A 24,363-nucleotide genomic window follows, 5' to 3' on the forward strand; every position below is an offset into this window, starting at 1 on the left:
CACCCCCTTGGCTAATATTATTCCAAGAATTATGGGGCAATTCTCGGCACGCAATGAGCCTGAGCCCCAAAGATAGCAGAGCATCAACATTCACACACAATAGGGATTTAACTGTGGGAGTAGTGAAACGTATCAAAACCCAATTAGTTTGGCTGCCCCATTTCGTAAGCTCAAGCTGCAACATATCAGTAGAGGTAATGGTAGAAAGCAATGGTACGGTTGCCCAAAGTCAGAGAAGAGTTGTTCTAATACACCGCTGAGGTCTCCGGCGAGGCACCTTTCCGCAAGCACTGTGCATCCCTCTACACTCCAGCTTGCCTATTCTAAAATTCAAGGAGCTGACCCGAACCTGCTGGCAAACATTCTCTTTGTATCTCTGCTTTTGCAATACTCTAAAGTTTTGGAAAAGGTTGTGGTCAACCCTCATACCAACTTCTTAGACTTCCACAGCCTTCGATACCCCCTACATGCAAGCTTCCACACCTGTCACTCCATGGAAACTGCTCTCATGAAAGTCTCCAACTTCATCACCTCTGCTAAGCACTGCAACCTATCCTGCTGCCTTTAACACTGTTGATGACTCTGATCTCCGTAAAAATCTCTTTCTTCTTGGGATTCCCGATGGTGCACTTGCCGATTGAATGCTACCTAACAGATCATCAATTCTCTGTCTCCTTGAACAACAACACCTCTCAACTCACTTCTCTAACTGTTCATGTTCCGCAAGTCTCTGGGCCTCATTACGAGAGTGGCAGAATGGGTTAACGGGTGGCGCAAAAGGATGCAGACCCGTTAACACCATTCTGCCACATTACGAGGTCCCCTCGCGGGACCCGCGAGGGGAAGAGGGAGCTAACAACGGGCCGGTCGTAATCGGCCCGTTGTTAGCTCCCTCCCCCATTCCCATTCAGCCCTATGGGGGCTGAAATGGGAATGGGGAAGGTCCAGGCCCGGGTTCCTGGAGGGAGGAATTTATCTTATGGGTGTTAAATAAATTCTCAGGCAATCCATAGTACATTTTGAATTACCCAAACTATGAGTGTAGTATATGGATAAAATGCAGAGTGTTTTAGAATCCTTTGACTTATTCAGGCAGAATTAATTGGTATTGATGTTATACTATAAGTGGAATCATTTATTAGAAACGTAGATGAGTATTGTTTTTGCACATTTCATATGATCATTATCCTAATGGACAGAATATAATTGACATATATGTTTGATTATTTTGCAATAGATTTGAAGTCTGAAGATATTACGAGCCCCTGAAGAAGAGAATCTATTTCGAAAAACGTTGGGCAAACCTGTATGGAACAATAAATCACTTGGGAAAAATTGAAAACCCGTTTGCAAGTCTAACTAATTTTACTTTAACTACGAGTGCATTTTCGAATAGTATGTTATATAAGGATTGTTATCATTACCTTTCACTGAGACATCTTTGAGATATCTAAGACTTCTAAAATTGTTTGGCTTCTATAGCCATAGATAGTGTGCAGGGGACGGGAGTTCCCAAGGGAACTTATTTTGTTTCTATTGTTTCCACAACCCATATGCCAGGGTTGTTGTTGTTCTCCCCCGCACCTTGAATAACCTAATACAAAGACCTTATCAAAACTATCTGAGCATAAAAGGAGTGCAAGGTGTTTAATTCCTTTAGTATTGTGAACAAGGCTCAGTACATTTTACACCTCCTCAGGCTAGTGAAGCCCTATGTTTCAGAGGCAAATTGTGCCACTCTGGTATGTGCTATTGTGATGCCCAGCTGCCCTCATGTTGGTGGCTAGTAAAAACAATCAGAGACAACTCCAAGTCCTGAAAAACGATGTGGTTTGCAACGTTATGAATATTCCTCGACACAAGCCTATTTCTGCCCACGGAAGAAACCTTAATTGGCTCCCTGTGGAGGCTTGTGTGCACTTTAAGGCGATGACTTTGGTGCACAAATGTATAAATGGTCAGGCACCCACTTACCTCAAAGACCATGTCAAGATCCATATTCTGACTAGGCTCACCAGGAGTAAGCGGGTTAGAGGGCTGGGTAGGTCATTCATCTCTCAGGTCGCCCCCTTGTGGAATAAGCTTTCTAACCTTTTATGTGCGGAAACTGATCTTTTGAAGTTTCGAAAGGGAGTGAAAACCATTGTCTTCGGATAAGCTCCTTTTTGTATATTTCTTCTTCTTCTTTGTTTCTATCATCCGGTTGTCTTTTGCGCCCGGATGCCTGCGGGCTGTCGGCACTCTATAAGTGCAAATAACAATAACAATTGCTGGATGAAATAAAATCTATGAGAAGTGAGGTCCAGGCCTCCGTCACAGAGTTGAAGGGGAGAGTTGGAACGTTAGAGGACATAATGTAGCACTAGAAAACAACCAGCTTGCCAATGACCTGGTTGATATGAAGATAGATACAAGCCTTCAGGACCTAGAATCTAGAGGGATGTACTTGGCCACAGAAATTGATGACCTCGTGAACAGAGAGGAGATGTAATTTACAAATGATGGGCCTACATGAAATCCAAGGGGAATCAATGTCTTCTCTGGAACACTCAGTGCGATGTCTTTTAGCCTCCTTGTTTGAGGGGCCTGCCCTTGCAGATTTTGTTTTTAACAGGGTGCATAGAGGAGGAGGTCCCCCTGCAGGCCCACATTCAGTGCTTTTCAAATGTCACTATTTTTCTCAGAAAATGGTGGTTCTTCAGAAAGCAAGAGGGAAGGAGACAATTACTTATGAAGTGTCTGTGGTGCAAATATATCAAGATCTATCGGCCCTCATCTTGTCTAAGAAGAAGGAGTGCCGCCCGCTGACTCAGTGGCTCATAGAGAACGATGTGCGGTATAGGTGTGGTTTTCCTTTCTCCCGTAACTTTGAACATGGTAAGGAGCACTATCATATCGCTACATTGGTCGAGGCGGAATGAGCATTGGAACATTAGCAGAATGGATGTTTGGTTGCGAGTGCTGGCAGGCCTAATGACTGCCGGCATTTGTCAACTGTTGTCACAAAGAGAAAGGCGGAGAGACTACAGTACGTTCCGGAAGTTGAACGCTCCCTGAGACTGTTTGGTGATATGTCATGAATGGTTTTGGATCTGTCTACCGACTCCCGGGAGTTGTGTTCGATCTTTAAATTGTGGAGTTGACTGTTTGGTAATGTTGAATTGCACGGCCCAGGAACTGTTCCTTTAATATTCTTGATCGTTAATGGTTTTTCTCTGAAATACCCTGGACGCAAGGTCCTGCGGGAGTTCCGATTTAGTTTACATTATTATACCTGATTGCATTATTTTCCAGGGATCGAAGGGACCCATCTGGGTGGCTCTAGTTTCATAGTGTTGGCTCCACAATGGGGTGGCATGAGTGCTCTTGGGGATTGGGAGGGAGGGTGTTAGGGAGATGGTAGGAAGTTTCGGGAGGGAACCTGTAGAAATTAACCAACTGTTTGGCCCATGTCTTTCTTTTTGATGATAGTGGATGCCGTTGAAGTGTGGTGTTCAACTGCAATGCTATGGCTATAATCGGATTTCATATTGTTGCTTTCGATGATGCTCTTATTTGTGAACACTTATGGCAAGCGCAACATCCTTGAAGGTTGGGTCACAGAATGTTAAGGGTCTCAACTCACTGCAAAAGAGGTCCATGCTGGGGAGAGATTTTCGGCAATCTGTCGTTGATATATTGTTTGTCCAGGAAACGGAACTTAAAAGGGGTGAAGGGTTTCCCATGAGAGGTAATGGTATTGTGGAGATGGTTTGGGAATCCAGCTTGGAACGAAAGGCTGGTGTGGGAATTTTTATTTTTAGAAGTCACTTGACTTCCAATTGTTACAGATCAAAGAACTGTATGAGGGCTGTTGTCTGGCTGTTAGGGGCAGGTTGAATAGGGTAGTGGTAACATTGTGTGTATTATACGCCCCTAACCAACAACAGCAGGCATTTTGTGAGGAGTAATGGAGTAGGGGGATTATGATCTGTGGTGGTGATTTTAATGTGCTAGCTGATTCCTCAAGAGACTGGCTTTCCTTGAGAGAGGGAACGACGCTACTGCCTCAGGGATTTGGACAATCATTCGGGGTCCTCTTTGTTACGTATCACTTAACTGATATGTTTAGGTTTTTTCACTCAGAACTCAGGTCCCACACTTTTTAGTCGGCCCCACATAAGACTTAAACTCGGATCTTTAACATACTTTTGGATTCCAGTAGGGCCCATGATATAATACAATCATCTATTAGAGTGGTGGCATGGACTGACCATGATATGGCTTTGGCGACTATAGGTTTGGGTTATCAGCCATTTGCTGACAAACATTGGACCTGCCATGATGTATTGTTTAAAGATATGCAGCCTCATCACGAGTTTGGCGGTAACCCTTAAATGTGGCGGTAACGCTTTTACCATCGCATTTAAGGGTCGGCCATATCAGGGGTTTGTCTGCATTTACCCCCAGCTTTACGCTGGGAGTAAATGCGCCAAGATTTGCCGATTTTCAGCACAATTACTGTGCGGTAATACCACCAACGGTAGTTGCACCGAAAATTCGCCATTGGGCCCAATGGGGAATGGGGCATTCTTGAATGGGCCCAATGGGGGATGGGGAATTACCGTTCCACCAAACCCTGGATCCGGCGCTAATAGCGCTGGGGGTTTGGCGGTAACTCTATTAGCCCCAGCGGTATCCCAGCGGTAACACCTCTGGGATACCGCCCAACTCGTCATGAGGCCCATGGTGTTTTGTGACATGTTCCAGGAAGACATTTGTCAGATTTTTAAATTAGCAATACAGGGGAGGTTAGTAAGCGTATGGTATGGGAGCAGCCAAATGTGACCTGTTGTGGTTTGCTCATAGCGGAAGGGTCAGAAAAGAAGAGGAATCAAACCCTGTGTGAGGCTCAGCTGAGGGAACAGATTAGATACCGGGAGACTGCTGTGTATGATCTCCTATCTGATCAGGAAGATAATCAGAAAGTGATGGCTGGCCTTAGACAGGAATTGCACAATATTTGGAAGGGCGTGGCTCTGTTTCAGTTTAGATGTCTGAAAGCGAGAAAGAGGATTAAGCACCCACCTTATTAGCGGCAAGGCTACATAAGTAGCAGGTGGATAGATTAGTCATGGACATAACGCCCCCCCCAGGGAGATAGATTGGTGACCTCTGAAAGCATTGTTCAGAGGTTTGCTAAATACTACAGAGTTGTCTACACTTGTGCTGCACCTGCCCCAAATCACCTAATTGATGAATATCTCAGATGCTAGCCTTCCTAGAGTGGGGATTTCCCATTTAGCCACTTTGCATTCATCAATAGAACCCCAGGAGCTTTTGCAAGCTATTGACAGACTGAAAATGGGCTCGGCTCCGGGCCTTGAAGGTTAAATAGGTAGTTTTATAAGAGGTTTGATTCTTTGTTAGCGTTGTTTTTATCCTCTCTATTCAATAGTATAATGGATGAGGAATTGGTACCTGACTGTTTCATCCAAGAAAGGTTTGTTGTGATCCCAAAAGAAGGCAGAGACAGTGTTGATTATGGCTCTTACCGCCCTATATCTCTTCTGAATGTAAACGTTAAGATCTACTCCAGTGTCCTGGCAGAGCACCTGGGAAGGTTGTTGCCTACTTTGATACATAGTGACCAGATGGGTTTTGTACGTGGAACACAGGGGGGCGGACAATATGCGCAAAACCCTTGATTTAATAGCATACATTGACTCTGCTGACAGGGACCCGCTCTTGGTTTCTCTGGATGCAGAGAAGGCCTTTGACCGCGTCGAAGTGTGAAAACAAGGAAATAATATGAGGCAGGGTAACCAAAAAGGAAACACACCAAACACAGGTTACAAAGGAACATACAAAGCACTTTATTTTATACTGAATCCAGTTACAAAAGAACAGAACAAAATTCAGATAGCTATCGACCCTCAGTACAACACAGCGAACTCCGGTGTGGTTCGGTGTGCTCAGTGAGTGCAAATATTCATTGAAACAGTCAGGCTTTTATACATTTCTCCAGCCTGTTGTCCAGCCTTTCTTCGGGTTAACCATTCCATAAATAAGTTACTGCTCTAGGGTCCCTTGCCAGGTCAAATCTAGTTCATCTTAGGTTTATACATTAACAAGAAGAAATGGTAATAATGTATGCTCTAGGCCTAAAATGCGCGACTTCATTTATATAATATAGTTAAGCAGGTGTTCTCATTCAATTATAGATTAGTTTCGGTGATACAGGTAATCCATTGCACACAGGTCAGCAGAAGGACAAGGTCTCAGCTCATGACCCTAACAAGTGGCCTGCAGGCAAGTTATACATTAGCTGTACAGAGGTCATGACAATCGAGTTCTGTTCTGAATAACATAGGCTACCATTTTAGCTCACATGGTGACTTTAAAGAGCAAGAAAACCTAAAATGGCGGCTTGACCCAAAATGACAGTTTACATGGTTTCTAAGGTCAGGACCTTGCAATGCGAGTTTATTCACATGTAGTTTATAAGCAGCTTGTTAGCAGCTTGGCGTAGGCCAATATACATATATTCATAGCAATAGGAGGCACGATATAATTTCTAGTTTGACAGAAGGGCTTTTCTCAGGGCGGTTTTGGCCAAGATGGGTTTTAATTCTCGCTGGTGTAAAGGTATTATGGCCTCGTATAAGACTCCAAAGGTGCAGGTTTCTGTGAATGGTCTCTCGTTGGATTTCTTCCCTTTGCATAGGGACATCAGGCAGGGTTGCCCTCTGTCCCATCTGCTTTTTGCTTTGACCCTGAAACCACTTGCAGACACGATTAGTAGAAATGGAAACATATGTGGGTTAATACAATGGGGCATAGAATATAAATTAGCATTTTTTGCTGATGACATATTGATTTATGTCACAAGACCGTAGACTTCCCTGATAGAACTGAAAGGAGTGTTAGGGTTTATGGTGTATGCTCTGGCTTCAAATTAAATTATGGTCAATCAGAGGTGTTGCCTTTGGCTGATCTTTCATCGTATCTCTTTCAAGCATAACTCAGAGTGGTTTTTGCCTGCAGTCTGGGGGACTGCGTTGTCTTGGGGTTATTCTTTCTATGGACTTGGCGCATTTGCATAAAGCTGATTATCCTCCTTTATGGGCCGCCATTAAGTCAGATTTGGTTGGATGGTAAAAGTTGATTTGTTCTGGGGAGGGCCGTCTCACTACCATTAAATTGAATAGTCTCCCTCATCTATTTTTTTTGTTTCAAGCTCTTCTGATAACAGCCCCTCAAATGTTTTTTATGGAGGCGAAGCAAACTCTTTTGAATTTTCTGTGGAATTCGTCAAACCCGCGAGTGGCATATACCACATTGATGCAGCCGAAAGAAAGGGGTGGGGTGGGCATCCCAGATTTATGGAACTACTACCGGGCAGCTCAGTTATGGGTTCTGTTAGATCACCTTCGGGGTACTAATGATAAGCAATGGGTTACCCTTGAGAATGATTTGATGGTCCCGGTAAGGATAGGGCAATGGTTGTGAGAACCAAGGCATCGCTTTCCACAGAGAGTCAGGAAACACCCAGTCCTCGCTACCTTCTGAGGATTATGGTGGAAAACTGCACTGCTGCAAAGTATGATGACTTGGCCTTCCACCTTGAGTTGTCTCTGGGCTCCCCCAATTCGGGACAAGATGCATGAACTGCTCTGATTTCAGGTATGTTATTTGAGAGGCTTGATACGAGTGGGCAGCTAAGGAGGGAGGGTTCTTTTCTCTCCAAAATTGCTTTAGGTGATATATTGGGTATATTGTCAAATGTTATGTATATACAATTTAAGTGAGTTCTCACAGAACGTTCCTGGAATAACCTCTTGGATCGTTCTCAGACAGTCTTTGAATGTACGCTTGATACTCATGTGGGTTCCAGGGGCTGGATATCAAAGTTTTATTCCACTTTGTTGGAAACCAGTGGAGAACCCCTAGAGAGGGCCAGACAACATTGGGCATGTGATATTCCCTTCCCAGAGGGCAGAGATCCTTGGCCATACATGTGTTGAACCCTATGGCCGACATCAATAGCTATGCAATATAAGTTGCACAGGTACAGATTATTGCAACAATGACAGTTCTCGCTGTAAAGACTCTCCAAGATGTTTCCAGGCGCTAGCCCTTTGTGTTGGCTGGGATGTGGCACCGTCAACACTTATTGACATGATTGGTGGGAGTGTCTGGCGATGCAGACTTTCTGGAAGGGGGTGTTGGCTTGGGTGAAGGTCGTAGATGATACAGAGAAGCCTTTGACTCCTTTGTTACTGCTTTTTGGATTGTCAGATGGATGAAGGGGAGATATATACAAAAACCTCCCATGGAGTGGCCAATCTATTTTTAGCCGTCAAAGCATGTACAAAGATATATTGGAAATGGCCTCACCCTCCCACGCATAAGGAATGGCTGCATAAGGCATACAATATTTGTGATATGCAGAGCCTTGCAGCGACTTTATCTGAATTACATAATGGAGGGGAAATGGAATGGCTCCGGTTTTTGTCCTACTTTGAACGTCAGAAAATGCTACCCTCAATGGGGTCCTCCCAAGGTGGGATTTGATGTCTATAAAGTGTATTGTTCTAAGTGAACATGTCCTTCCCATGTATGGCCTTGGTTTATTATGTTGTCTACAAGTGAGTACGTGACAATTATGAATTTTGTGAGATCCTTCACTTTGTATAAAGCAACAGAGGATTCAAAAGGTATCGATATGGTACATAACGGTTAGCTTTTTGTTTGAGAACTTGGTAAACATGTTTTTTTATAAGTGTGGCGGGTTCCCTGGCGGAGGGGAGGAGAGGTAGGGATCTGGGAGAGAAGGGGGAAGAAAATGTAAAAAATCTTCCGGAGAACTGTTGTGTTTTTTTTGGCAACTTAATTTCTTTCTTTCCTTTATTACTATTTTATGGTTTCAACTTGGACTGTTCTTTTTAGTTTCGCCTCAGAGTATGGGAGGTGTGGTGCATTTGAGGTGTGGATGCACCTTGAATAAGTTTGTATATAGAATAGCTGTATGATGCCTCTCTCTCTCATTATTTGAGCTTTGGTCAAGACTTTAGAAATGTTTGATTGGAACTGTATTTTGAAGTTATTTTCTGTTTACCTTCTGAATAAAAATGTGAATATTAAAAAAGAGTGATGGGAGCACAAGAAGGAATGGTGCGATGCATGGAACCCTGGGCGTGTCTGCTGAGTGTATGTTCCATGAATTCCAGGCAGGTTGCCACAGAAAGACTGGATGGCCGGTGGATGGAGCTACCACAGTAAACACAATCCTACTCAGATCTGGCTCTAGTGTTATTTGTGCATGCATCGTGAAATAAAGCAACTTGTGTCACTATGCTCTTGACATTTTGATTCTAACCCAACCCTACTGTTGTGTCCCTATTGCACCTCTATGCTCTCTATTAGCTTAATGTCTGCACACTTTTACTGATTCAGTTTTCAAATCTTAATAATACATCATATTTATTACACGTGTTCAGTGCAACATTGAACAATCCTAATAAGACAGGCTCAACAAAAAAGAAGTTATATCCCATCACACTTTGTTCACTCATTACTCGCACATACATTTTTCATACCAACATACATTCCATCAATTTGGGTAAGTTTATATTCCCATAGCATGATCCAGCAGATAACTGTCACTTTAACACTCTAGTATTTGTAGATGTGACCCTCTGTTTGTTTCCAGGGGTTAAATGTCTATCGTCGACACGTGTTTCAGTTGAGTTTCAAACATGGGCAGGTTACCCCTTGCCCAATTATTCTGATCAACCTTCCTCAGGAGGGAGTGCAACTGTCGAGTGCACGTTGCCTCTTCAAAAAAGATGAGTGGAGCCTCAATTCTCCTCTGGGTTTCCAGGGGCTGGTGGCTTGGCAGTGGGAAGAGATCCCTAATGTGTGTTCTGTCAATCGAGGTGTATAGCGAAGTTGTACCCCTCTCCCAGCGTTCTAATCCGTGGTTAAGAACATCTATCCAGCTAGGCATTAGTTGTGTCGGGCGCCAATTCACTTGATGGCGACTTCGGTCGCTTGGTATTATAAATACGTGGAGCACCGAAAAAGAAACGTGTGCCCACTTGTGATTTATGCTTGTGTGCAGAATTCACGAAGCTCTTCATTCGCGTATGCGTTCAAAAATCCCATCTGGGATCCCATCTACACACATGCCTGGGACTAAAGCTGATACAGGGCCTCCCTGAAAAACTCTGTTATCATGCAGAGCTAAATCAATCAGGAACATTCCCAAAGTTCTCTGCAGTGATTGGGCTCAAGCTGAAGAAAATCAGGCAAGCTTGGCCTTGAAGCCCTCTTTGGGACGCAGTCTTATTTTTTTCACCACAATATGGTGGGAGCACATGATAACATAGATGCACACTTTTTAGAGTTCTGTTCCTGTTTCCAAAGAAGCGAGGCACGGTTCCACTCCCAGAGCATCATTTGGCAGAGACCAGTTTGTGCCCGGCTCTGACAAGGATGTTTTGCCTCCCACCTTGCCGTTCACCCCTAGCTCATTTCCTCTAACTTTTGTACATCTCTGTCTGGTGAAGCTCTCCTGGCAACCAGTTTCCGTGGACTGCTGGGTCAGGCCTTCACTCTCACAGCAGCTTGTACCTCAGCTGCCTCCACTGAGAAATCAGGCAGCAGAGGATTCTTTATTCGCTAGCTCTCAAAAGCTATTCATTCTGCACCAATTAAGGAATATTTCAGGGACCTGGTTAAGGAAAGTATACCTCCAAAATGTCCTACTACAGAGGCACCTGTGGGTGGACCACAACCACCTCCTCAAGCTGATCCAAAATCCATGTCTCCACCGGGTCCATGGGAAGGTAAAGTAAGTGGTCTTATATAGCACTCTTCTGCCAATAATGTTTGCTTTGCTGCCCAGAATGGGGCCATCTCTGTAAGGGAACAGGGTGCAGGGGGTGTTAGTCGAATAGCAGGACGGCAGGTATGGAAACCTGTGGTGTTGGTGAGTGCAAGTCGAAAGTGCCTTACCTGCTTGCCAATCTAGGTTTTTAGGATTGTGCCTCACAATTCCTCTAGCCCCCCTTCTCAGTCTCCCCTAAAGCGAGGAGACAAGCATGCCCACCCCCTTGCGCCGCAGAGGCACAGAGAAGAAAGGGGATGGTCCACAACAGATGCGCACCAGAGTGTGATGGGTACTGGAAGTGGCATCCTCATGGCAATCGAGGTGCTGTCATAGTAGAGGGGGCACAACGTGGCGTGGGTGAAGCAGCAGCACCAAGTGGCAGACAGGGCTGCCGAGGAAGGTCTTCATACTATGGGCCATGCAGCAGTGAAGGTGGGGGCTTCCAAAGAATAACCATGGCGTGTGGGCCACATGGCAGTGATGTGATGAGCCCATGTTGTGGATGGGGCTGCCATGGATAATAAAGGTGCCACGGGCCAGCCTGATGCGGTACCCCAGTTGGTGGGGGAGGCACCACCAACAGAAGAACAGAGCCTGGGGTGGGTCTGCCCCTTTAAACAGCCTGGGGTAGACCGCTGCCCATCCCACCATTGTCACTGACAGACAGGAACTGGAAGAAAGTGACTGACTGCAGCAGTCACACCCAAGCAACTAATGCAAATATGTTGATATGTATCACATTGCCATTAGTGTCTAGGATAGGAATTAGTTTGAATTGTGCATACAATTAGTGTTTCTTTATATATATATATATATATATATATATATATAAGCTGATTACAGCTTTTTGGGCGGCACTCTCCACAATGATTAAAAGATCAGCCAGATGCAAAAAAAGGGGATCTCCATCAAACGTCCTTTATTTTTGCAATAACACAGTGGACAAGTAGCTCAGGAGAACAAACAACTACGCGTTTCACCCTTACGGGCTTCGTCAGATTGTGAACATAAAAGACAGGCTTCTCTTTTTAACACTTTGCAAGTAGAAATGTCCTTTTTTAACTTCCATTGAACCGCAAATTTACTTCTATTCCTTGTTTGTCTGAGTGCCATCTTGGAAAGGTCTAATATAATACTGATTCAATTGAAAATGTATATATATATATATATATATATATATATATATATATATATATATATATATAGGCATTGATTTAAGATTGTATAGATGGTGTGTTCTCTAGGTGTATATGTTCATATGTTGCTTTAGCGGTAATTATGTATTTTAGTCTGTTAGCAGGGAGGAAAATACATGTATACCCTGGCGTGAAATAGGTAGGAAAAGTGGCGACCTGCCAAAGGTTGCCTAGGGATTGGAGCCATCCACTGGGACCATCCGGTGGCCCTCCTCCAGAGTGGGTGCTGCAAGTTTTGAGTAGAGCTTTGGTTTGTCAGTTCCACCCTAAAGAGTCTACCTTTGAGCCTTATCAGGGAGGGTGGGCTCACGGAGCAGACCCCTTGGAGGGAGATAACACGAGGAGTATGTTAGAGTTATTAATAGTTAAATGGTTATGGTGTGTTCACAATAAAGAGGGTTCCCCCATTGGGACCCCTTAAAAATGCCCCTTGGTGTCTGTGTCATTGCTTCTTTATATCCCTCAAGGGACAAGCATGTAGCCGTACCTAGCTGTGCCCAATTCCAATATTCGTCCAAAATCAGCCCTGGAAGGTAGCACATTTTACCTTTCCTTCCTTTTCATTTTTCAAAAATATCAGACATCACAGCACCTCCTGGTACTGGGTTACCCCTCAATGTTCCACAAATATAATATTATTAGCCATTCTCTCTAGCACACTCCATCAAATTCAGAAGGATGAAAGGCTGAGAAGACCCACTGGAATTCAAAGCTGTGCCTTTAACAGTGCAAAGTGGTATAAACAGCACTTAACTCACATAACACAAAAGCTACATCGCAACCAATGGCATCCTATGAACGAAATCAATTGAGGCAGTGTGGTCAATAACTTGTGAGCTGTGAATAAATTGGTCAGCAAATGTTCATTTAAAAAAAATGTTTTTATTGTATTTGATTAAAATGTAACCTTTACAAATCAAAAAGACACACAGATATAAAAAACTGGCATGAAAACATTTAAAACAAATAATCAGAAAGCTCAAGAGCATAGGAGAAGAACACATTATCATAACATTTCATCAAGATATAATCAAATTTCAGATAAGCATGCCAGAGTACCAAACACAGGAAAAGATTAACACGATAAACAGAATAGACCAAAGCAGATGTCCGTCAATATAATAACGCTAGAATTACATCAATTTAAGGCTATTGATGAATCCTAAAACTGCTAAGCTTTCATGAACATTCTGGATATTTAAACATCTTTTCAATAAGTTATCATCTATATATCCTGTGAGATACATCAAAAGAGGCCCCATTTATTTGGTCCTGCGTGCAATTAATGCCTCACAATCAAGTACCAAGTGCTTTATGGCTTCAATTGCTGAGTTACAAAAACTACATCCACTATTAACCTCAGTCATTATGCTTCTCCTAAGCAGAATTTGCTTCCTAGGAAACAAATTCCAATGTAACCGGAGAAGCATAGCCCTATGTAGTCGATTAGCGAATTGGGAGAGCAATATAGAAGGGTTCCCTCGCTGTTTATGCTCATGTGATAAGTGGCTCATGGAAGAATATGAGTGAAATAGGTCAGCCGTTGCAGCCCAATCAAGGTCGAAGAGGGCCCTTTTAACCTTAGTCGTATTAGAAGTTAAAGTATCCAAATCCAAGGAATTTCTTGAGAATAGCTTCACACTTTTTGCCAAACTGAGCCAGATAGTAAGAATTCACTTGGGGGTCATTATCACATTTAAGGGCACCACCCAAGGTCTCATACAGGGAGTATGCAAGTGGAGAGATCAATTTTAGATATAATGACAGCAGGAGCCACTCAACACAAGCTGTTTAAAGATGTTCAAACATGATAGCCGCAAGAGGAATTGCAATGGGGATACCCAAGATCTTCCGCCACAACTTAGCCTCAATCCTATCCAGAAGTTTGAATATAATGTCACCGTACAGTTCAAGGCCAAGTGTTAGCTTTGGTATGATTTTCCCCTCATAGAACAGAAGCCGGCTTTAGGGAAAATCTTCGGAATTTACGATCGATTTTAATGATCTGGCTCTGAAGCTGGGCTGCTTTTTGCAGAAGGATCTCTGAGATATTGTTCAGGCCTGATAGAGCCCCAAAATGGAACCCCAGGTTTGCAAGGCTAGAGATGGTCCTGATATTTTCCACGGACAAAATCAAACAATCATGGTGTCAGCCAGCCATGAGATTTTGCACTGGCCTACCTTCGGTGTAATAAAGCCCCCTTCGACAAGACAGTCGGCCACATCAGACAGATATTGGTTGAATAACCAGGGGGTCAAGAAACAGCCCTGCCTTAAGCCCCTATACAAGCGTAGTCTCCATAAGAGATCACCCTTTTGATTCAGCCGGATCTATATTCCGGGGTTATCATAAACACTATTACCTAAACACAATAACCAATGCGGCATACACCAGCCAGCCAATTTAGATCGCAACCGATTCCGATTGACACGGTCAAACGCTGCCGTAAAATCAACTGAGGCCATATAAGTGCATCATTCCGGCATAGCCCATGCCGGTGCTTTACAGTGAGACCATTTATGTTGGTTGAATGCCCCTTGCGCAAACCCGTCTGGAATCTATTCATCACGAGAGTAGAGGAGGCCCATTGCTCCAAGCGAGTCAAAAGAAAAGCAGAGATCTTGCAGTCAGCATCGATTAAAGAAATTGGCAGATCATTTTTAGGCACTGACCTGCTGCCACATTTAAAGATGGGAACGACATGCGCCGTGCTCCAAGAGGCTGGCAATACTCCAGTGTGGAGGACACTTCCAAATTCCAGGAACAACATCTTGGCCCAATTAATTGTTCATTTAATGATTAGATATTATCATTATTAGAATCCCAGATGGGAATTAATCAACCCAAATACACTGAACCTGGTAAGCACTAGATGGATAACAGCCAACATGGGTGTCTATGTTCATCCTGAATTCCCATAAGGAATTATTGGAGACTCCGCCCACTCCAGCAGTTAAAAAAATCAATATTTGGATACATCATCCCAATACTTCACAGTCACTGATGGTTGTTCCACATTTAGCCACATTGCCAATGGCTAGAGCTCATGTAGATGAGCACGGCTGTAGAGGTAGAAAACAGAGATGTGTTTGTGTATATGTCCCTAGTATGAACATTGAATGAGGTAGGCGGATCTATTTTATTTTCTTCAAGGTTTTTTTTCACTGCTGATTTCATAAATTTTTTTTTTTTTAAAACCCATTTCACTGCAATTTAATGCAGGGGAGACCCCTGCAGCGCGATCCCCACCCCCACACTTCAAGCCCCTCACCTTAATTATAACCCCAACCCACCACCCATTTATTTTTCAAGTGAAATGCGTGACACCAATTCGACGAAATCGGCCGTGAAAAAAAAGCTGGGCAGTAAACTACCTCTACGGGGTAAGCATTGGGGGCAGAAGCACAGTAAGAGGAGTAGGTTTAAAAGAAATTGCAATGTGGCCTAGTGGATGATCTTCTGATCTACGTGGTTTGTGGTTTATTTATATTAGAGAAAGGGGGATGGTAAAAGGGAAAATGGATTATCGAGAGAGTGGAACAACTATAAACATTTCAAACGGAGTGTATTATTGGGAGGATCGTGCAGGAGCAACGTGCTTGTTTTGGAAAGAAGACAATGCACACACAAAATCGGCCTTTCTTGTCGCAGGATTTTCTGCGGCGGCGACCATATCACTGGATATGCTTCCTTCGTGTTACCAGGTGTCCAGAACACTAACTGCTGGACTCAATCTGCCAGGGAAATGTATTCTCCAGCAGGCTCCTGGGAAATGCCAGTCCTTGAGCTGGAGTCCTTGTCAGCATGCCCTTATCCCGCTACTACCTCCCCACCCCCATCCCTTCTCCACACCCAGAGAATGGGTGAGATGTATGGGGAGGGAGGTATAGCGATGTGCACTGTCTGTGTGTGATAGGGAAGGGGGTGCTTGGGGGCTAAGGGCCTGGCAAAACATTCATTCTCAGCAAAGGGATGTGTCTCTGTGTATATTCCATCATTTTCAGCTTCCCAACCAGTGATATAGCTGAGCAGGTTAATGAGCAGGTCCTTAAGTGGGGAAATACATTGAAGGGGCGGGGGTTAATTTGGGGGCGTGGCCTGAAAAGTGCACAAACCAAAGTAAGGTAGCAAGCAAATATATAAATGTTTCTAAACATTCATATATTTGTATGCGTACCTTACTATGGTTTGTGCATTTTTCAAGCCATCTTTTATAAACATAGAATGTTACATATTTCTATGTTTATAAAAGATGGCTTGAAAAGTACACAAACAATGGTAAAATACGTACACAAATATATAAATACCTACATTTATATATTTGTTTGCGTACCTTACTATTGTTTGAGTACTTTTCAAGCCATCTTTTATAAACAGACATATGTAACATATGTCTATTATGTAACATATGTCTATGTTTATAAAAGATGGCTTGAAAAGTACACAAGTCAATCCAGCTTTTATAGAAATTTGCCGACGGACAAGGCCTGAGGCGTCGTTGTCAGTCGGCAAAGCTTTATCAAAGATGGCTTGAATTATTTACTTTTTAAGCCATATTTTATAAACATAGACATATGTTGCATATTTCTACGTTTTTAAAAGATGGCTTGAAAAGTACACAATTCAAGCCATCTTTTCCAATGGACAAAGACGCCTCAGGCTTGGTGATCTGTGCTATGCAGAACAGATTAGATCATTGAGCCTGAGGCGTCTTTTGCCCCCGACGAACCTGGGGGCTCCATGATCTAACTTGTCTAGAGCAGATTAGATCATGGTGTCCCCAGGTTTGCTGAGGGTCAAAGATGCCTCGGTGACTTGGGGACGGGGTGGAGAAACAAAGGAACCATAACTTCCTCTCATGACCGAGGGGTCACGAGAGGAAGTTAGAGTGACTGGCATCAGTGCCAGCCAGTTACACTTATGTCAGTCACAGCTTGCCTGACTTCAAAATGGCGAGCACATCTCCCGTTGCGACTAAGGCCATGGCAGGATAATGTGTCCCACCGTGGTGTGGTGGGATGAGGGGGCACCCGGCTCAGCCCCACTTTTTGGACACTTCGGGGGCCTAGCCTCGGCTGGCCCCAGCCCACTTTAAACACTGTTAATGAGCCTATTGCATAGATCTGTCTAACTGCATGTTACGTGCTGCAATACAAGAGTATTCGACAGGTTCAAGTGTCCACTTGCAGAGATTGGAGTAATATTGAGATAATACTCACCATTGTTAACAGACAAAAATGTGTAGGAGCAAGCGCTATGCCAAAACAAAAAACGAAATAAATGAAGGGGTGAAAGGGAACGCTGCAGAGAGCCTCTCAGCAAGCACAATTGTTTATGTGGTGAGGGTTAGGGGCACATTTCGGGAGGATTAGTCAAATTTATTTTTGTTTAGTTTTGGCTATTAGGTGGTGCTTTAGCACCGCCTATGAGCCAAAACTATTGCATTGGAGTACAGCTAGGAGGGAGATGACATGTGTTGGAGGGACACGCTGCTTGTGGGTGTTACTTGATGTTTGCCCACCCTTTGGCAGCCCATGGACATGCTAATCCTTACAGCCATCCCTTCCACTACCTGTCCCTCCCCGACCAAAACACATCCTCCTGCCAACTCTTTGAGCTAACTCTACGAACCATTAACACCAAATCTTGGCCTGCCAGCGCCGCTGCGAATGGCAGCTCGGCGTGGTAGAAAACCCAGTAACGATTTAACATACCAGTTGACCGAGATGTTCCTAGCATCGTTTGTTCATATTCTAGGTTTCAAATAAAAAGTGTTACATTATGATTATTGCTTTTAATGCTAATATTCCTCATCGCTGCCGATGACCAGTGCAAAGGCACAAAGCATTGACTGTCAGAAATGTGGAACTAAAAGTAAAACATGGTTCACTAACCCTACGCAATGTCCACTTGGAATACTGGCTTTATGTTGTGCTAAATAACAAAAACCGCTATTTTGTGGCACATTAAAAATGCAGTTATTGCAAAACATTGCTGTACTATGATCATGGGTGTCACTTTAGGGGGGGCAAGGGTGTTTGTCCCCCCAACTTTTGTGGCACACCATTTTGTCTCCCTCATTTGTCAGGGGCCCCTTTCCTTTAAATGTCATGTCACCCCCCCCAACATTTTCAGCACAGTTACTCCACTGACTATGATCCAGTGCTAGGAGATGAGTTAACAGAGGATGTACTCTGATGAATTTCGGCATTATGCCCACATGAAATTTTCTGGAGGCCCGACAATAAATGTATCCTTTTAAGTGAAAAAGCCAAAGTCCAGGGGCTGGATCAAGCTCCAGGTCATTGAGGTTCTTTAAAGGGGGATGCCACAAAATAAAGAGAATCGCGTGAAATAGAGCTGCAAAGGCTTCCGTCAAAATCGATTGAGCATCCCCAGCTCTGAGGCACACGTATGTCGGAGGGAATGCCTGCCAAAGCAGAGGAGGAGTGCACAGTGCAAAAAATACAGCAGTGTTATGTGCACAAAAGGCGACCTTCTCACCAAAAACATCAGCAGGCTGAGAAGAGTTTGGGTAACACGTACAGGGGAGCAGAATTTTTCCAAGTAAGTAAATCAAAGTTCTGAAATTCGACAAACACAATCCAGTGTGTGCAGGTCCCGTTGACAGCCTTTTTCTGATTGGTAAAGAGATCAGGATGGACTGGCATTAAGTGTTTCTTAATGAAACTAAGTACCAGTCCTTGATTGTGGAGTGATATAGAGAGACAATATCCCTAATTTCTGCATTGAATGAGTACCTTTTTCTGAAATGCATTGCTGGAAAATCGCACACTCTGATCACCTGATTATCATAGGCTAGAGTTTTCTATCTCAGAGGAGTAGAAGGCTCATATTGTTTCTCACACAGAAACTTCTCTTGTCGGCTGTCTTTTCTTTAAAGCTATGCATGTGGCTGGTCTCAAAGGCCAAGAGTTTGGAATTATTTTAAAAGTTAAAAATCATCTGCGTACCTAATAAGCAATTACCATTTCCATGGCAGAATAAACCGGCAGGATAGCTCAGGTACGATACGTCTGTTTTGGAACCAAAACAACGCAGGGCTAAACAGGATCGAACCCTGGGCCCTTGCGTACAGACTTGTCTTTGGTATTAATTGTCACATAAAAGATTAATTAAGTAATCCCCAAAATCAAATGGGTACAGGAGCTCATATAATTGTATTGTTTGCTATCCAATTGAATGACACACAATATATTAATCCCAGAGTGTAGGCCAGGAGTTATGTTAAATCATTTTGTTTAATATTGCTAAACATTACAATGAATTAAAGAATAAATATGTTGGTTACATAGAAGATTTCATAAAATGTGTCACTACAATAGAGAACAATATTTTGGGGGAAATTATATATTTCAGAGTAATGCTTATAAGATTGAACATATTAGCAAAATGGGATAAGACTGACAGGGTAGATGAACAAGACACACTTACATACAAAAAAGGAAGAAGAGGTATAGGGGTCTAGCTCAATTCGAAGTAAGATTATTATTTTACAATAAGTATGATGTAAAGGTATTACATTGGCATTACATTTGGGTAGGTTTTTACAAGACAAAGCATACATTTGTTTCAATTCTATGGAAAGAACAAATGGAATTCCACCAAAGATTGTATGTCAGTTTTGGTGAGATTTTCTGTTTTGAAGCAATAAGATGAAAGTCAATATAAACAAAAAAAATAAACAAATCTGGTGAGGGGATAGGAGTCACAAAAGGATTCACTAAAACACCAATAATTAAATTGGATAACGTTAATCGTTCTTGAAACGAAAACATATTTTGTAAACAGTTCCAAATTATTTGTCAAAAGTAGAAGATAAATTTGCACTTGAATATAGTATGAATGAAATCAGCGGATGGGGATTGACAGGACCAGCATACATTTGGGATAGTAATGGACATTTTTGATATCCTGAGTGGTGTTAGGTAAGCTCTATCTAGAATGAAATAGTGTGATTGTGTTAAGTTAGCGGCAACAGAAGTGGAAAAACACTGTTCCCATATTTTTACCCAAATATCTGGTGAAATTTGCAGATCCCAATTAAATTCCCATTGTGTAGTAGTTTTAAAGGTGGGACAGCTACTTTGTTTGGGTTGATTGAGAATAGAACATAATTTAGAAGCTTTAGTGGAAGGAGAACGTAATATTAATTCTATATATTTAGAAGGGGTGTTTTGACAATAAGAAGGAATAGATTGTATAATTAAGTTCACATAGGTGGTATAGGTCTTGTGGTCAGAATGATTGAGCTTGAAACGAGCACATACTTGGGGAAAAGGTAAAGGCTAATTATTTAGAAAAAGGTGTGTTACCAGGAAAATTCCAGCAGAATATCATCTTTGCATCACATCATGTTTAGGTCTGAACAGGAAGCATTTGCTCTACCATAAGGAGGCATTGGAGGCATCTTGAATAATGAACAAGCTAAATAATAGGCTATTCCAAGCATTTTTGATGGAATGTAAAAGGAGTTTTTTAATACCAGGCCATGAAGATGTGTGAAGGAAATGGGACAAAGAGAGAGGGGCTATACATTTAGATTCTAATTTGATCCAGGTAGGGGCATGTGTCAATTAGGTTTGTTGAATTGAAATAAAATGATTTCTCATAGTAAAAAGGATCTCTGATATTTGGGAACATCTTGGAATGTATCCCCCCAACCCCTGTAATTTTTATTTGCTTTGAGTTTATTAAAAACAATTTTGGGAGTTTCATTATTCCAAAGAAAGTCAGACAAAAGATTATCAATTTTCTTTAAAAAAGTAAGAATAAAGGAATCATAGAAAGATAATAAAGGATAATAGATCCAAATGTCATTTTGATGGAGTCTAGATGACCACACCAGGACAAAAATAGAGGAGACCAATTATTGATATAAGAGTTCATTTTTTCTAAAATAATGTTTTAGTTTAAAGTTAGGGTAGAAGCAATATCTTGAGCTATATGGATGCCCAGCTATTTAATAAATGATAGGCACCATTTCATTCCATATTAGGGAATATTAGACCTTATGCAAGAGTTGCTTATTGGCACAATCTCTGATTTATCAACATTTAGTTGGTAGCCAGAGACTCTAGAAAATGGATCAATACAAGCCATACATGCTGGGATAGAGGTACAGGGTTCAGATAACTACAGAAGAATGTCATCTGCATAGGCCGAGAATTTGATAGAGATGCCTTTTATAGTAATTCCCTTGATATTGCCATAAAAAGTAATGCTTTGAAAGAAGTGTTCTAGTGGTAGGATAAATAGTAATGGAGATAAAGGGCAGCCTTGCCTAGTCCCACGAGATATGGGAAACGATTGAGAAAAGGTATTATTTATTAAAAAAAATTCCGATAGATAGTTAAGAATAAAGAAGTGCAATGAATCTAGAGAATGTATGGGTAAATCCATGCCATGATAAAGATTGAAACATGAAGGGCCAAGAGACTCGATTGAAAGCTTTCTCGGCATCAAGTGTGAGCGTCAGATGATTTTGGTGCATGAGAAAGAAATTTGAAAAGAAGTCCGGTATTAGAAGAAGCATATCTATCTTTAATAAAGCCAGATTTATCCACATTAACAAGTCTAGGCATTATGGCTTCTAGTCTATTAGAAATAAGTTAGGGAAGAATCTTATATTCAGAATTTAGAAGAGACATGGGGCGGTCATTTTTAACAAAGGAAGGGTCCTTGACGGGTTTAGGGAATACGATTAATAGAGCTTCTCCAAAGGTGCCTAGGCTTTGACCAAGATTTAAAAAGTGGTTAAATATCTCAACGAGGTTAGGAGAAAGAATAGCTAAAAAGGAGCAGTAGAAATCAATAGAGAAGCCATCAGGCCCAGGAGCTTTACCAGTTTTAAGATCAGGAATAGAATTTTGAATTTCTTGTAAAGAGATAGGAGCATTTAAAAAAGAGAGATCAACAGGATTACCAGTAATTTTCTTTTTATTGTGTAGAAAGTTGAGTATATTGTCATTAAGAATAGTCTCATCAGAAGAATAGAGCTGAGAGTAAATTAAAAAAAATATATATTAATTTGTTGCGGACTCGTAAATCTAGTAACTTGTTGATTCATTATAGATGTAATAATTGTTTTTTTCTTTCATATTTGGAGATAAGAAGCTAATAACTTCCCCGATGTATTAGACCCACCATAAAACTTAGCTTTTGTTCTCAACATAGAAGAGCATGCTTTATTTGTATTGTATTTGTTATACTCAATATATTTTGAAGGAGGAATTTAAAGATAGCATCAATGGGATGATTAAAATATGAGGTTTCAAGTTGCTTGATTGAATGAAGTAAGTCTTGAGATAGTTTTCATTTTGTTTTTTTTAAATGCAACAAATTGTATAATGAAACCTCGTAGGGTAGCTTTAAATGCATGCCAATTATTGTGGACAGAGGTGTCAATTGGATTATCATAGACAAAAAATTCAGTACAGAAATCATTAATCTGCTGAATAAAGGAAGGATCATTTAATAGAAAAGAATTGAACCTCCATTGCGAAGAAAAATTAAGTTGAGGTTCCCATTCATGAGCAGTGAGAACTGGTGCATGATGAGATATAATAAAAGGGCCAATGCAGAATTTTAGAAGCAAGTGATGAGTTCATGAATATATAAAAAAAAGTGAATTATTTCATTTCAGGGTGACAAAAGTGCCAAGTATCAATTAGGATGAGATCATCTACGAAACTAATAAATTGTTTATGTGAATTAGAATGTATACATTTAGTATCAGATTTTCGGTCGAGGTTGAAATCACAAATTTGGTTGCAGTCACCGCAAATAATAAGACGATCATAGATTTTTTGAATAAGGACTTGTTTTAAATTACTTCAAAAAGAAGGTTCTGGGGAGTTAGGACCATAAATACTAACAATACTAACTGTCAAATTATTAATATTAACTTCAATAATCTTCCAGCGACCAGAAGGGTCATGTTGTTCGCTTATTAATTAAAACAATGTTCTTTTGTGCATAATTACACTCAATACCCAGTTTTTCCCAATCGTTGGCACATACAATGCATGTTTCGCTCACAATCTAACTAGCTTGGTATTTTCTTTGACCAAATCTAAATACATTTCTTGAATGCAGGCGACGTCGGTTTTACTTTTCCCAATATGGCTCATAATTCTTTGTCTATTTATAGGATTATTTAACCCTTTGACATAACTTCAATACTCATTGCAATATATTCTTGGAATCATGATAGGCAATGAAGCTTCCTAAACCGTAACCCAATCTGTACATTGTGTTGAATAAAGTAAGTAGTTGCAAAACCATTTTTGCTAGGAATGACACTACGTCAAGAATGGATGGTTTTAGAGTATGATAAGTTAAATTAGAGGGTAGGAAAAAGACAAAAGGGGAGTGAACACAACAAGAAAGGCAATAACCATAGTAATCCTTATTGAATGAAGAAGCAGTAAATGAACAATAAGAAACAAATATGACCAAAGAGAAAATTAGATTACCATTAGGAGCTGCAATAGGCAAGAACACTATGGTCCACTGTAGACCTATGAGCCAAATGGAGCTGGCTAAGTAAGAAGATGAACAAACCCGTCCATAATGATGAATTGCCAATGAATGAACAAGTTACAAATTCTGTAAAACAAAGAAGTAACTTTAACTAACTGGGGCTACCCCCTCTGGATCGGTTTGCTTGATAGGAGATCTGGATTTGTCTCTATGTTTGTCTGTGCTATTGAAATAATTTAAAAGCGTATTATGATCAGATCTACTCCTAGAATGTTGTATGTTACCAAATTTGAACTTATTATGGCTGGAAAAGTTGTGAACATGAAATGGTTGTTGCCGGTCAGGGCATGTTGTCTATGAAGACGGTTTGCAGGATGAAGTGTCCATATTGGAAGATTGAAGATATTTAATCAGAGCATATAACTCGTCAGGATCCGGGTACTCTTTGGTGACGCCATGAGGGTTAGTGATAAGCATTATTGTGGGTTCCAGTAGGCCATATTTAATGTACAGAGTCTTTAAAGCTGGTCTAATGTCCAAAAATCTTTTTCTTTTGTCCTGGGTCGTTGTTGAGAAATCTGGACTGATAAATACTTTATTTCCTTGGAAGGTTAGAGGAGATAGTTTTTTAGCTGGTAGTAGGATTTGTCGTGCTTGTTGATGACGCTGCACACAGGCAATGAGTGGTCTTGGGGATAAGCTGTTGCTGGTAATTCTGTGTGCCCTGTGAAATTCGAGAGGAAGGGAGAATGGGCTATTCAAATGCTTAGGAAGCCACTATGTTA

General features: G+C 41.6%; 1 long non-coding RNA gene across 3 annotated transcripts in view; it reads left to right on the forward strand.

The window, feature by feature from the left end:
• LOC138503938 (uncharacterized) overlaps positions 1–24,363 on the forward strand; it is a 314,690-nt gene that overhangs the window by 45,349 nt on the left and 244,978 nt on the right. For 2 of the 3 annotated variants that reach the window (XR_011279734.1, XR_011279735.1), the window contains exon 2: positions 1,238–1,306. The exons of the other annotated variant lie outside the window; for it this stretch is intronic. This is a non-coding gene — a long non-coding RNA (uncharacterized lncRNA). The remainder of the gene's footprint in view (positions 1–1,237; positions 1,307–24,363) is intronic. 3 annotated transcript variants of the gene reach the window in all.

This window comes from Ambystoma mexicanum, chromosome 11 (genome assembly GCF_040938575.1).
Source record: "Ambystoma mexicanum isolate Mex_15411 chromosome 11, UKY_AmexF1_1, whole genome shotgun sequence".
In the NCBI taxonomy this organism is placed as follows: domain Eukaryota; kingdom Metazoa; phylum Chordata; class Amphibia; order Caudata; family Ambystomatidae; genus Ambystoma; species Ambystoma mexicanum.